The sequence below is a fragment of the Odontomachus brunneus genome, unplaced genomic scaffold, assembly GCF_010583005.1.
Source record: "Odontomachus brunneus isolate Ranch 3 - 2012 unplaced genomic scaffold, Obru_v1 Obru_scaffold_010, whole genome shotgun sequence".
NCBI classification, from domain to species: domain Eukaryota; kingdom Metazoa; phylum Arthropoda; class Insecta; order Hymenoptera; family Formicidae; genus Odontomachus; species Odontomachus brunneus.
In genome coordinates this window covers 941,437-955,996 of record NW_022639460.1, presented here as the reverse complement: position 1 = coordinate 955,996, position 14,560 = coordinate 941,437, and positions in this window count along the sequence as shown.

Here is a 14,560-nt window from a genome sequence, read left to right as displayed (position 1 = left end):
TAATTGTCTTGATTAACAATCAAGAGAAGAAGAGATATTATCCAGATAAATAGATGTACATAAATTTGACAATAACTTTATATGTACTAATTGATTTGTAAAGCTTGAATTTCTTATGATTGATCCATATAGTACTCATTTTTAATATAAAATGACAAAGTAGAAATACAACCGATGTACGAAAATAATTATAAAAATTTTCTTAAAACAATGCATTAAGTATTTTTAATTATTCGATTTCTCAATAAGTAACTAATCCTCTCTGAATTCCCCGACCTAATTTATTATTATCTGACTCTTGGAGGACCAATTGATTTCCGAGGACCGGTCGAAAATCACGATTAGAGACAACACGCGCGACGCGAAGAACCGGAGTGATATCCATTAAATGGGTAAATATCAAACGCAACGTGGGTAAATATTTAAATGCGAGATTTTAATTGCGCGTATATTTCGCAAGATAATGAGTGCCCCGCCGTTAGCCCATTATATTATTTCCAGGAGTAACACGCGGTACACGGAAAAATAAATTAGTGCTTAAGTGTAGCGCGTGCAAAATGAAAAGCGCGCTTGAAAATTCCATGCATTCATAAAAATTTCCTCCCGACAGTTAGTATTATCCGCGAGCAAGGGAAAATACGACATGTGTAACGCGCCCCGTTTCCGCTTTCGCGTTCGGATCATACTCGACGGCCTTGCGGCACGAGAAGAGCTCGATAACAGTCTCAGTTACTCGACGAACGATACGGATATGCGTGAATTCGCGCGGCGCAACGGCCGGGAAATCACGGCGGAGGAAATAACGCGAAGAAACGGTTCCTTCGCTCCGTCACTTTCGATATCGAGCTCGCTTGCAGTTTCCTCGCTCAATTAAGCTCATTCAAGTTAGAGGAAAATGCAAATTATAGACCCTTAATGGCGACACTAAAATGAAATTGCTATCTTGGTCTTTTTGTCGTCTATCTGTGTAAAATAGAATGTCTGTCTGTCTGTGTGTTCTCTATATACTCCTTTACACTTCGACCAATTTGGGCCAAACAGTATGACCAAATTCCACCTACTTTTTTTCCAGATAAAACTTTTGACTACGTTTTGCACTTAAATTAAAGCTTCCAACGCGGAGATTACAAATACGTAAATGCCAAGGCGAACGGAGCTACCGTTCCAGAGAAAATAGTTTATTTAAAATTCTATCTTCACTTGATGGCGCTACTGATTTTAATAATATAAAAATAAAACTAAGGCGCGCGCGCACACAGAAATAAACATTTATCCAGATTAGTCTTAACATTTATCCAGATAAGTCCTTTTAGTGAGCTCAGTGACAATTTTAAATAGATTCTTTGGATTGACTTAAATGGATCATACACTGAGAAAAATTCTCCGATAAAAAATTAACAAACGAATATTTCAACTTAAAACACCAATAAATTTTAATATTCAATCAGGAAACCCGATTAAATTTAATCAAATACTTCCGAACATAATTACATTACATTTCATCAGATAAATCGATCAAAAAATTATGAACCTCATAAAATTATGATATTTTTCAACGAATGTTTCCTGATCATATATAAAAATTTATCAGTATTTTGATCGGAAATATCAGTTTGTTAATTTCTTATCGAATAAATTCTCTCAGTGTAAACTCTCTTTTGTTCTCAATTTTTATTGTATTTTACATGTGCAATAATTGCTCGAACCCACACATGAGTAGTAACAATCCGAGATAAAACAAGAAATGTTGAGCGACTGAAAACTCCGCCCGCTTACATATTCGTAATTAACGCGTCAAAAGCTTCAATTTAAATCCAAGATGGATTCATAATTTGTCCGGAAAGAATTGGGTGGCATGTCTATATGGGTACTTGGCCGCACTCTTTTAAATAGTTACTTTCTAGGAACCTGCAGAAAATATAAGCTACACGAAACCTGGATACCCCACTCGCTCTCCCTGATCTCATCCCTTTGGCACTTTGTGATAACTTAAGTTGGGATTTTCTAGATATAAGAAGCCCGGGCAACGTCGGATAGTTTAAGCTGGTTAGTAATAGGTCATGTCGGTGTTCGACCTTCTGATAGGGACAATGTGTCTACAATAAAGGAACAAGCGACAGCTCGTGTCTCTCGCGAAAATTTCATGTTTGCGTTAACATTTGTCACGCGTGCGACGTGGCTGTCGATTCACATCTAAGGCGCGTATTAATAGTTGTCACCTGAAACTTGTTTCAGGTTTTCACTCAGAGTTATATCCAAGCTTCTCTCTCAGTTGAATTATAATGTATGTGACATTTGTGTATCTACAATCGCGACTCAACTGAAAAGCTCCCATCTAACTTTGAATTCAAATCTGAGTATCTCACTTGAGACGAGTTTCAAAAGTAATAACCATTAATATGGGCCTAAGAGCGGCTCTCTCCTCGCTTCTCGTACGTGTCTCTATGGGCGTTCGCTTCGTTCTGTCGACTCGTCAACAGCAGCATTCTATCGCAAACGCCAACGACGCTTCTCGACCGACAATACTCGATTTCGCGAATTTGCGCGAGCGAGCGAGTGAGCCCATTAAAAACATATTTCGTCCTCACGTAAGCATGAATGAAATCCACGAACATATCAATTCGCAAGCGCGCGCTTCATTTCGGCTGATTGCGCAATGTAGTAGCACCAAAAAGCGGAGACTTTTACTGCGAGATTTATAAAATTGCAAACTCGTGAGAACGCTGCGTGCCCTTACATTTCAGGAGGTTACAGGACCCTGACAGGAGTAAAAAATTTAGGAAGTTATAAAAAGTTGTAAATTAATAGGAGTTGAAATTTTTCGTTATGTATATGCATTAAGTACTTTTTTAACGATATAACTGTATAAATAAATTTTTATGGAGAATGTCAACATTATTTCAATTCTGTTCTGCAAATGAGTCATGCTTCATTAACTATCCTGACCTCAAGAGACAAATGATCTAAAATTAGTATCAATAGACTTTTTTATTCATTAGAGTTATAGTTATCGGTTCGCGGAGCGGATTTTGAAAGAAAAACAATATTCCGCAAAATGGGACAAAGGATCAACTTTAGTCTTTTCACTGAAAAATTCGAGCTTGTAAAATAAGTAAATAAAAAATAGTTTTGAAATTTGCGGAAAGTATCCAATAGAGACAATCATATGTCAAACATTTGTGTCAAATAGTTTTGTGTCAAAAAATTAATCGAATAAACCGTGTTCGAGTTATCGCGGTTAAAATTAAAAAAAACGCTATATCGAAAATAACACGTTTATCATGGATTCTTTTTCAAATTTTTTATACAAAGATACTGTTAAATGTACTTAATAGAAGTACACAAGAGAAAATTCGTTTTCTATTAATTTACAACTTTTTACAACTCTCCAAATTTCGGCCAATTTTTATTCCTGTCAAGCTCCCGTAATCCCCTAAAACGCGGCCTCGTGTTTCGCGGATTATCCATCGCGAAACTCGCATTTCAATGCTCTTTGTGGAAACTACATGCTCGTTTTCTCCTGCCGTTTTGTGTTTTGTTTCTTGCTTCTCGATTTTCTTGCCTCTTTCTTTTTTCTTCACCTCTTTTCTCTTGCTTTTTTTTGGCGACTACACCGCCACGCACTCCGCCCGGTAATCTCGGTAACTCATCCGAGTAGAATCCTCGATCTCCTCTTCGATGTAATTTAATTTCGTGCGGCACAAAGAGAAAGAGAGAGAGAGAGAGAGAAAGAAAAAAGTATTATTTTATAAAATAAATATTGAATTCTTCTGCATTCTTCTCCGATAGAAGTTACTCCGCTCATGACCAGCAGCGAGGGGAAGGAAAAGGACTTCCTGTTGAAAATGGACAGTCGCTGTTGAAAATGAAAAGATCGCTGTCGAAAACTATTATTGAGGGGAACTCGACGACGTCTTTCTGTCTTAAAGGAATCTTTGACAGAATTTTTCAACTCGCGGAAGATTCCCTCTTTCTCCCCCCTTTCTCTCTCTAAGTCTTTAGCAAGAGAAAATTACATCCCATTCTCGGAATAATGATGGGTGCTCAAATGTTCGCGCGGACGTTGGAGATCGTAAGCGCGTTTCGCTTCCGCGATTTATTGCGAACACTGGGGCAATTTGTTTATTTACTTTGATCCTGCTCGTCGAAACGTTCGACTTTTTCGTGAAAGGTAAATACGCAAGGGCGAGCCATACGAGCGGGCGAGGGCGAGCGCTGATACCGTAAAACTCTCGAGGCTCGAAATATTTTTTCATACACTTTACGACTCCTCACAGATATTCGCGGGAAATCGAATATCCGACTTCGGTATTGAAGAACTTTGTCGTGTGTCTGACCTTACACATACACTCACTCACCCATATACACGCATATATATATATATATATATATATATATATATATATATATATACACAAGGTGTCTCACACTCTCCTCCGGACATTTTGTGGACGTAGAACAGGTTAAGGTGAACATAAAAGTCCTATACCGTTTTGCGATATTCGCAATAATTATCGAGATATTAATTGCAGAAAATTTGTGAATGATCATGCAGGATATGGTAAATGAGTTATAATAGCGACGACTGCATCATTTTGCAAACAATCACATAGATTTAATTATTAATTAAAGAAGATGTGTGCATTATCATGCAAAATCGTGCAATAATCTTCTTTAATTAATAATTAAATCTATGTGATTGTTTGCAAAATGATGCAGTCGTCGCTATTATAACTCATTTACCATATCCTGCATGATCATTCACAAATTTTCTGCAATTAATATCTCGATAATTATTGCGAATATCGCAAAACGGTATAGGACTTTTATGTTCACCTCAATCTGTTCTACGTCCCCACAAAATGCTCGGAGGAGAGTGTGAGACATCCTGTATATATGAATGTATGTATGTATATGTATATATATAATAAAAAAAGATGTACTTTTTATCTTGAATTATCGCGCCGTATATCCAGCGCTCGTAAAAAAATCAAGAAGACAGTCTCACGACGATGTCACTCTCTTCTTGAAATAGCCGTTGCTGTATTTCTTTTAATTCCCCGGGCTGTCTTCGTCGATAAATCATATCGTGTCATCGGGATATCGGATAACGCGCGCCTACACTCTGGCATATTTCTCGGGCTTAATGCGGGTGGCGCAAAGGCGACCTGTCAATGGTTTAATTAAAAGACCCTCGGAATTAACAAAGTTCCTGCGCCTCGCCGCGGCCTTCCATTTCGATCAACGAGCCGGATAATGCCGCAACGTAACACCGCCGGAGTGCGGAAGGAACTCAGATAGACAGGTGTACGTAAATTTGACAGCAATTTTATTAATAGATTTGCAAAGGCCGTGTCCTTTATGAACGGTTCATATGGCACTCATAATTGTCACGTAGAATGGCGAAATAGAAATACGAAAGAAATGCGAGAAAATTATCAATCTTTGCAGAAAACAACGTGTCACGCAAAAAGAAATGCGGAAATCCGAGTGTAACTTAGCAAATTTGTTGCCGCGCTAATATAACACAAAATTTATATTATTGTATGATGTAAATTCACTGTTCGCTCAAAACACAGTATACTTACTTCATAAATCGTAATAGTTAAAATATAAATGTTATGTAGTTAAAATATATTCATTTTAATTACAGTTTATCCAAAGGAAGACAAGATAAAATAATTGTGAGGAAAAAACAAAATAATTAGGTAAACAAAGGAAGGTGATATGAAAGCGAATGAGAAACAGAGAAAAAGCATAAGTAATAAAGGTGGATAAAGAGATGAAGAGTGAAGGAAAAAAAATAGAAAAGAAAAAAGAAGAAAATACATGTAACGTAATAGCGCATACATAACGCATGCGATATGCTAATGCTATTAAAAAAATTATAAAGTTTTCATTATCGATTGTTTCACACACGTCATAATAATCATGAAAGTCGGTCTAGATAGATTCATGAAAGCCGAGCGTTGGATCGATGTGCGCGTAAATTGTAAGAATAATAATGTAGTCAGGCGATCAGAAAGAACTGTACATTGCAAGAATCTTTCTATACAAACGTTACAATCCTGGCTTTGCGAAAAAACGTTCATATAGAAAGGTTCTTGCAATGTACAATCCTTTTTAGTCACCCAATTGTGACAAATAATTTACATTATTGTAAGATAAAAATTCAATTATTAATTAAACGCAGTATATTTACTTCATAAATATTATTTAAAAAATTATAAAAAAAGTATATTTCCATTATCAAGAAAAAATACATATAAATTAATGCTTAATAAATTAATGCTTAATAAATTATTAAAATAAATTATTTTTTATTACACATACAGACACAAAAATTTATATTATTGTATGATGTAGATTTATTCGTGAAATTCATTCAGCACAATATTTTCGGTTCACATATCCAACGAGAGAAAAAATATTTAAAAGTTAACAAATATTTTTTATGTAGGTGCTATTATCATATTTATTTAAATCAAAATTCTCTTCATTTAAGTAAATATGATAATAGTACCTACTTAAGAAATATTTGTTAATTTTTAGATATTTTTTCTTAGTGTGTAATTAAAAAATTGCAGAGTTTCCATTATCGACTATCTCACGTCATGATAACCCTAAAAGTTTATCCGGGCAAACAAAACTTTTTTGCCCTTTTCCTACTTTCATCGTAACCGTAAATGATCAAATTAACGCTGTCAGAAGCAATGCAGCTCGCGGCCATGTAATGCAAGTTTTCAACGTTTTCGACGTGCATTGGCGTTGATCGAAGCTCTGGCGAGATAAAAAGTTGCGGTTATCCTATCTGTTTTTTAAATTAAAGGAAACCAATTATAAGCCTCGTTAATAATTCAACGCGCATGCTATTCGCGACAAATAACTGCAATCGCTGCCGCCACCGTCTCCACTGATGAGGCGCCGACAGATCAGCAATTAATTTACACACTTTGCCGACTTCGTGGCGTCGCTTATCCAAGATAGCAAACCTCTCTGACCGAGAGGCTTGATCGGCATTTAATTGAATATACGCGCACGCCCACTCACACCAGAGGAAGAGGGAGAAAAAGTGAGAGACTAGATGCAGAGAGAGTAATAATTTAAAGGTATGTCCCAAAACCACAAATAAACAAACGAACATATAGCAGTAAAAATAATCATTGCTGAATCTGTAACCTATTATATATTATTTGACGTAATTTCCACGTTCAAGCAGAACCGTGTAAAAGTTAGCCTCAAATTCATCAACAGTACGCACTATTTTTGCAAAAACAGTACGTATACGAATTTTATAAGAGAAAAAGAGTGGGGGAGAAACACATAGAAAAAAAGAGGAGAAAGAGGGAAAGACAGAGCAGACACATATATACATATAGAGAGAAAGAGAGAGAAACCCGGGACGGTGCAGAGAGAATTCCCGACTCCCGTGTTCCCGTTCTTCGCGTTCTGCCGCGTCAACGTTGACTCGGCAAGAGCGGTGTCTACTGCTTCTCGTCCGCACGCCAGCCTCGGTCTTTCTGTGTCCGCCTCTTTGCCGAAAGTTTCCGCCGGGGTAAGTTCGGGATATCATCGTATAACTCTACCGGCCGACATGCAAGTCCGCGCGCGCCAACCTTTCCCTTCCTCCTCCCCATCCTCATCTTCCTGCTCCTCGTTCTCGTCGCCACCGCGGCGCGGGGCTATCGGTGAAAGGCGTGTACGTGTATCGACATTGTTCTCACTCGAGGACATGTAACCACGGTCGAGGCAGAGAGAAACTAGTTACGAACTAGTCTTCTCTCTCTCTCTCTCTCTCTCTCTCTTTCTTTCCTTCTTCCTCTCCCTCTCCCTCCCTGTCGACGGCCCAGTCTTCGACATCAAGATGCAGGCCCGCGCGATGACTTGACGCCGCCGAATTCGATTTTCGAATTCGCGACGAAGTGCCAGTCAGCGACTACACTCTCTTTCTCACCTTCACTCTCTCCCTCTTCCATCCCCCCAATTTTCTCTTTCCCTATCTCAGCGCCGCGTCGCCAGCGATGTCTACCGATCAAGCGGAACGCGACGTCGATGTATCCGAAACTTCAAGCGGCGCTGACGCTGAAGTCGAGGATCGATAAGATAGATGTTCGGGCATGAAGAGCCATCCCCGCGAGAGGGGATGGTACGAATTCGCCAACGGTGACGCAAAAACCAGCCCACCGTTAAGGGCGATTTTCCATCGATGACTCCGGGGACGAAACGATACAGAGTGGAGGGATGAGTAAGAGGGAGGAAGAGGGAGGTAATTAGCGAGAATTAACATTGTCGTGTAGTGAGCCGATCCGGCGGCAGGACGCTGTCGCGGTCCTTTAATGGGCCGCGAGGCGAGCCTGCGCGAGGGGCGCTCGCGAATATCAATCAATGCTCCGTCGCGCGCGCCTCCTGGCTAGTCGTGCGCGCCCAAATCCGAAGAATTTATAGACTCCGTTGACGGTTATTACTCGCAGATGTTGCGCGGGAATATCGGGAATACAAATGCCGATTCGCGCCCGTCGGCCCGAATGCGCCGCGAAATAAAATTAGATCCAGGCGGCCTCATGCAATTTTCATTAAGTGCAAGTGACGTACAATAAGTTATGCGATAACTGCATTTGCGTGCGTTTACATACATACATACATACCCATATGCATTCATGAAAGTGTAATTATCGTCAAGATTAACCTCGATTCATTTCCACCCACCACGCACGCGCGCACGCGCACGCATACATTCGCCGTAGCACGGGCGACCCCTCGGACGCGTTCCGCGCGGTAACGAGCACATTTTTCGAATATCAATCGCGCGAATTTACGCCGATAGCGCGCGCGCACACACACGTTACTCGCCTGAAAGAAGAAATAGAGACAAATGACAGATATTTGCTTTCAAAACAAGGTATTTGATATTTACTCGTGACGATTCTGCTCATGCGGGAAATATGCATAGGAAGGAGAGAAAAACACGGCGCGCGTCGCTCTATTGCAATTTTTAATTTGCACGTAGCATTTCAAGGCTGCGCGCGACTCGCGCCAACAGTACCGTCGATAATGCGCAAACACGGCGCGCGTGCACGTGCGATCTTAATTGAACGTGGCGTCTGTCGGCGAGAGCGACAGAGAAATATTAGGCGGGGACGGAAAATTCCAGCCCTGCGCTCTGATATACCGAGCGTCGCGCAATGTTTGCGAACGTACGGATCATTTGACCTGAATTCGTTGAAACGCAACGGAACAACGAGTGTCGGCGGCGCGGATAGCGATCAATATTGTGGTAACATTGAAGATGTAATGAAGTGATACGCGCCCGTGCATGGCGATTCGATTATGCGGCTCCGCCGGCTTTACGTCGGGGGATGATATCGCGGGGGAGTAATACACACGCGATGCTTCCTTCATACAAAAAAAAAGTTTTAATAATTTAATCTTTTCAGTCCCAGTGGGATACTAGCGTCTCACCCATTTTTTTTTATTTTTAATGATTTTAATTAATTTATTGACAGATATAATCTATTATATTATTACTACACCCTCTCTCTCTCTCTCAAACATAAAAACTAAAAATAAATAAAAAATAATTTGAATGTTTAACTGTTAAATTATATTATAAGCAATTGAAAATAAGAGAAACACTTGCCTCAGACAAAAATTATTTTAGGATTAACTATTAGAAATCGACACATTAAAATATTGACAGGTTATTCAAAACAACAGATAATATTTCACATATTTTCTTCAAAATTTTTTGCAATAAATTCTATTTTTTACAATAAATTATTGAAATATTGGTAATATGCATGCTGCAAATTTTTTTTTAGAAACGCAAATATCTCGTTTTCATATCGAGGATACGTTATCGTTATTTGCATTTTACGCTAAAAGCAAAATTGCTAATTTAGAAAAATTATTGTTGTCATATTAGATCCGTCATTTCAACGAATTATAACAATTTAATTTTTAAATTCATAAGGAGCGACCCTGAAATATCCCATATGCCAGTTTGAAGAAACTTCTCCAAGAAATAAAATACACGACTCAAAATGTTAACCAAATGAAGTTTCTGTTCAAGCGAACAAGATTTCTAGTGTATTCAGAATTCTATTCAAGTTAACAAAATTTCTGATTCTTGCAGAATTCCGTTTAAGTTGACAAGATTTTTAGTTAACTTGAACGGAATTCTGGTAAATTCAACTGAAATTTTCTTGTCCATATTTCACCACAAAAATTTGATCCAACTAAATGTTTTCTCCGTGTAAGATAATAAAAACTCCACAATTCTTTTAATTGCACTAATGAAGTAGACATACTGCATTAAATTAATCATTAAATTTATATCACACAATAATGTAAATCTTTTTACATATATTGATGCAGCAACAATTTACCAAAAGCTACTCAGATTTTCATGTTATACTTACATGACACATACTACGCTTTGAGTAAATTCTGATAGATTTTTTCATATTTTTATTTCGTCAGTTTATAAATCCGAGTTTTTTCATATTTTTATTTTGTTAGTTTATAAATACGAGTAACATATGAACCACTAAGGAACCATAAAAGATGCAATCGATCGGTAAAGTTGATGCAGCAGCAAATTGAATAAAAGGTACCCTCAGATTTTCATATTACATTTTACTAAAAGCTACACTCAGATATTTTATATTACACGTCGCATAACATTATTTTGAGCAAATATTGATACTGTTTTCCATATTTGTGTTTCATCACATTATGTGATAGATACGAGTGACACATGAGCCACTCAGAAGGGATGCAACTTTTACAATCAACTTTGACAAATCGACCAGAAAAGTTGCTGCCGCATTCACGTAGTACATTTGTCTACCTGAGCGACGATGACGTTGAAGTCGCGAACTTACAAACGAAGAAGGGAGGGAAGGGGAAAAGGAGAAGAAGCAGTTATTTCACGTATCGATGAAAATAGTTTCGGCCGCAAGGTCGATCGGAGTTGCTCAACTTCAACAGGATAAAATAAGAGGGAGCGTCAGCGCGAGAGAGTCGGCTGTATCTATAAAGGGATACAATTCCATTATCCTTTTCTGCAGAATTACTCCGAGAGGTGAAAAGGCTAAGGTCAAAGTGCATTTACACCGCCGGTCAATAACTCGCCCCGTGTTTGTAAGTGTTTCTGCCGCCCACCTCCCTGTCGTCGCCAAAGTTTCGCCGGCGCGTTTCATCCCAACTGCATGCTAAAAACTTCCCCATCCGGACAATCAGGCATTAATATGAATATCACGGCTTTTAACGCGAGCACAGCAAATATAGAGGCGTAATGAGCAAGTGAGCGCGCCGTTTTATAGCCTCCTCTTGCTTTCTCTCTCTCCGCGGAAAATCGACGCGGTGGGACTCGCTCATTTTCACATTCAACGTTGAGCAAATTTTGCGAAATTCATATCGCACGACAGAGACGGACGAGTAAACAGAGAGGCAGAAAGAGGGACACGTGGCGCGCGATTTTCTTTTAATCCGTTAATGTTATCGAATATCGCCTGGCTAACATTTCCATCATGCGGGGAAGAGGCAAAATCTCCGACTCGCATAAAATAATTAAGGTTCCGCGGGAAACTTCACTGTGACATCGAGTGTTCAAAGTCGCTGAGGGTGGATAGGTGGGTGGAGAGGAAAGGATCTTTCCGCGACGTTCTTAAAAACTAAAACGAGCCAATAAAAGAGCCGCTCTTGAATCATGCCGATAATAGAGTTAGGAAGAGTCGAAATGTGCAATCTCTCCCGTCTCCTCTCTTCCCAACCACCTTCTCCTCCGGTTGCATCCATTATTGCATCCCCATGTCTCGCAGCTTGCGACACATGCTGGAAACAAATCATCCGTTTCCGTCTACCGCGGAATTTACTTCCGCAATTGCGCTGCGATCGCGTCGTCGAGCACGACGACGACGATGGCTCCGCGAGTGCGATCGCGATCGATCTTCCGCCGGAGATTCCGCCACTGGTGCGCCGAGGATTTCCCAATGCGACCCTTCGCTCCCCCCCCCCCCCTCTCTCTCTCTCCCACTCTTGCTCTCTCGTTTCGCGGTGGTCTCTGCAAAGCGATCAGATTGCGCTCGCAGTCGATCGCGCTGCGCATATGTACGTACATAAGTGTGTATGTAATCGAGAGTGCGAGTGCGCGCTTTCCCGTGACGTACACGTAAGTCGCCGTCCGTCTAAGAATCTCGAACATCCTGCTAAACGGAATTCCTACCACGGTTCCCGGCTCCAACGCTCCCCCTCTATGCGCCCTTTCACACGTACACGTGTGTATACCGGGTGCGCTTAATGTGCCGTCTCGGTGCACACGCCCTTCTCGTTCTACCTACAACTCACAGCGCCGACGGTGCACGTCGCGCGTCGTGCGGATGAAAGGTAGAAAATGGCAGCGCGATTTCGATAGATGCGCGGACGGAGTGCCCCCGCTGCAACGCTGTCGAGCGCAGGTGGGGAAGTGCCATTAGACGGCAAACCGCTCTTTTCCACTGCGCGGCAAGAAATTGTCGACAGCATTTACCGCACAAACGTTGCACGCTACATCCTCAATTCCCCTCTCCCCGGGCCGAGGTCTCATCGAGCTCCTTCATTCCACCCAAATCGCGACTACGTCAATTCATATCAAGAGGCGACGCCTCGCACCCCTTCCAGCAAGAATATTTCGTCCGCGATATCTTGCTCGGAGAATTTAGCAGTAAGGAGAGAGAAAGAAAGAAAGAAAGAGAAAAAGAGAGAAAGAGGGCACGATTCAAATAACTTTCACGATTATCACGATGTGAGGCAACCTTTAATGGACATTCTACAATTTTTTAAATTATATTTATGAAACAAATAAACACGGAGAAAATTTTATAATAAACATTGTTATAGAATTTTGTAACCGATAAATAGCAGTCAACATTCTGCAGTAATTGACTATCCTTTCATTTCATATATATGCTACTTATATTTTAGCCCAGATCTACAATGTTCTTTTTATTTCTTTCTCTTTATTTCATTCTGACTTAAATCTTGAGTCTTTGATTAAAAAAAGATAGAGAACAAGAAACAGGAAGCAAAAAACACATTGTAAATCAGGATTTAAGAGCATTACGACAAAAGACATGATACATCTAATTTATAGATATAGTCAAATTGTGACTTTGATAAGAGAGAAAAGGGGAAACAAAAAGAAGGGAAGGGAACCGGAGACGGAAGGGAGCATGAGACGTAAACATTATAGCATTCGTTGAGCCAAACACGATGGTCGCTTTTAGCGTTGGAAGATTTTCCGTCGGATTTTATACGATCGGAAAGGGGAGGTCCTCGGGAAACTCTGCCACGGTAACGATATCGGGGTGATATTTCGTGCGCGCGAGAGAGAATGCCACCCCCGCGCGTAATAACCCCTTAATGACTTCATAAAACGCGACAGGGCGCACGTTCAAGCCGCTCTCGCCATTAACCCTGATTCTCGCGATTTAAGTGTCGCGACTGTGCCGACGGGGCGACAGCGGAGTCGGGACCCCGGATCCGTACCCGTCCTGCGGCCTCCACGAGAACGCCCGTGGTCCCGGCTAATTCGCCGCGTTAAGCAACAATAACAGGGGAATAAGAAAGAGCAGAGGTCGGCTCCGCGGCGGCGGGGCAACGAGCGCGACGCGCATCTCCTCTCGGGGTCGACGACGGCGCGCGTGGCCCACTTTTTCATTCTTGATGACGCCAGCTATGTCGCAAGCACCCCCTCCTCCTCGCCGGCGCCTCCGACAGCTGCAGAACGAGGGGGAGAGGGTGGATGTTCCCAAAGTACGACGTCAGTTTTCGGGACGGGATGCAGCGTGACGATGCGACGATGCGCCCGGCAGTCGACCCACAACCCCGTCGTCGTCCCACATGTTGCACACCCTTTCGCCTTTCGGCGGTTTCGGGCCGATGCAGCCCGAGAAGGGTGCCGTTAACGAGAACCCCGCCCTTGTGACGTCAACGCGCGTCCGTGTGCGTGTCGCGTCCGCACACGACACCACTAAGCCGCCAGCAGCAGCAGCAGCCGCTACGAGACATCTCTTCCGCTCCCGCGATCTTTCGTCATTTAATCGCTTTCCCTGGAGTTTCCCTTGGTCTTTTTCAACAGCAGCGCCACGGTCGCCTCTACTGTGATATTTGCGCGAGACGCTGCCTGTCAGGTATTCGCGCTATTCCCCATGACGCGACGTCGCTCTGCCACCAACCTCCGTTTTTAACGCAGGAAAGGAAGGGAAGAGAGCGCGTAATTCGCGCGAGGCGATCGGAACGGATCTCGTCTCTTGTCGACTGATCCGATTTTAAAGTCAAACATCTCCCTCGGTCGCCTTCCGGCGAGAAATCGCCGAAAGAGCATCTGGCGCTCCCGGGACACCTCGCCGCACCGGGGCGGCGAAGAAAAACTTCTATCGGAATTTCGAAGTCGAGGTCCCCCGGTTCGGTCGGATAACAGCCGAGGGGAAGTACATTCCGCTTCGGGCTCACGTTGAGGACTCACTATTCACTCCGACAGTGATCGTCGTCGTCGTCGTTGTCGTCGTCGTCGTCGTCG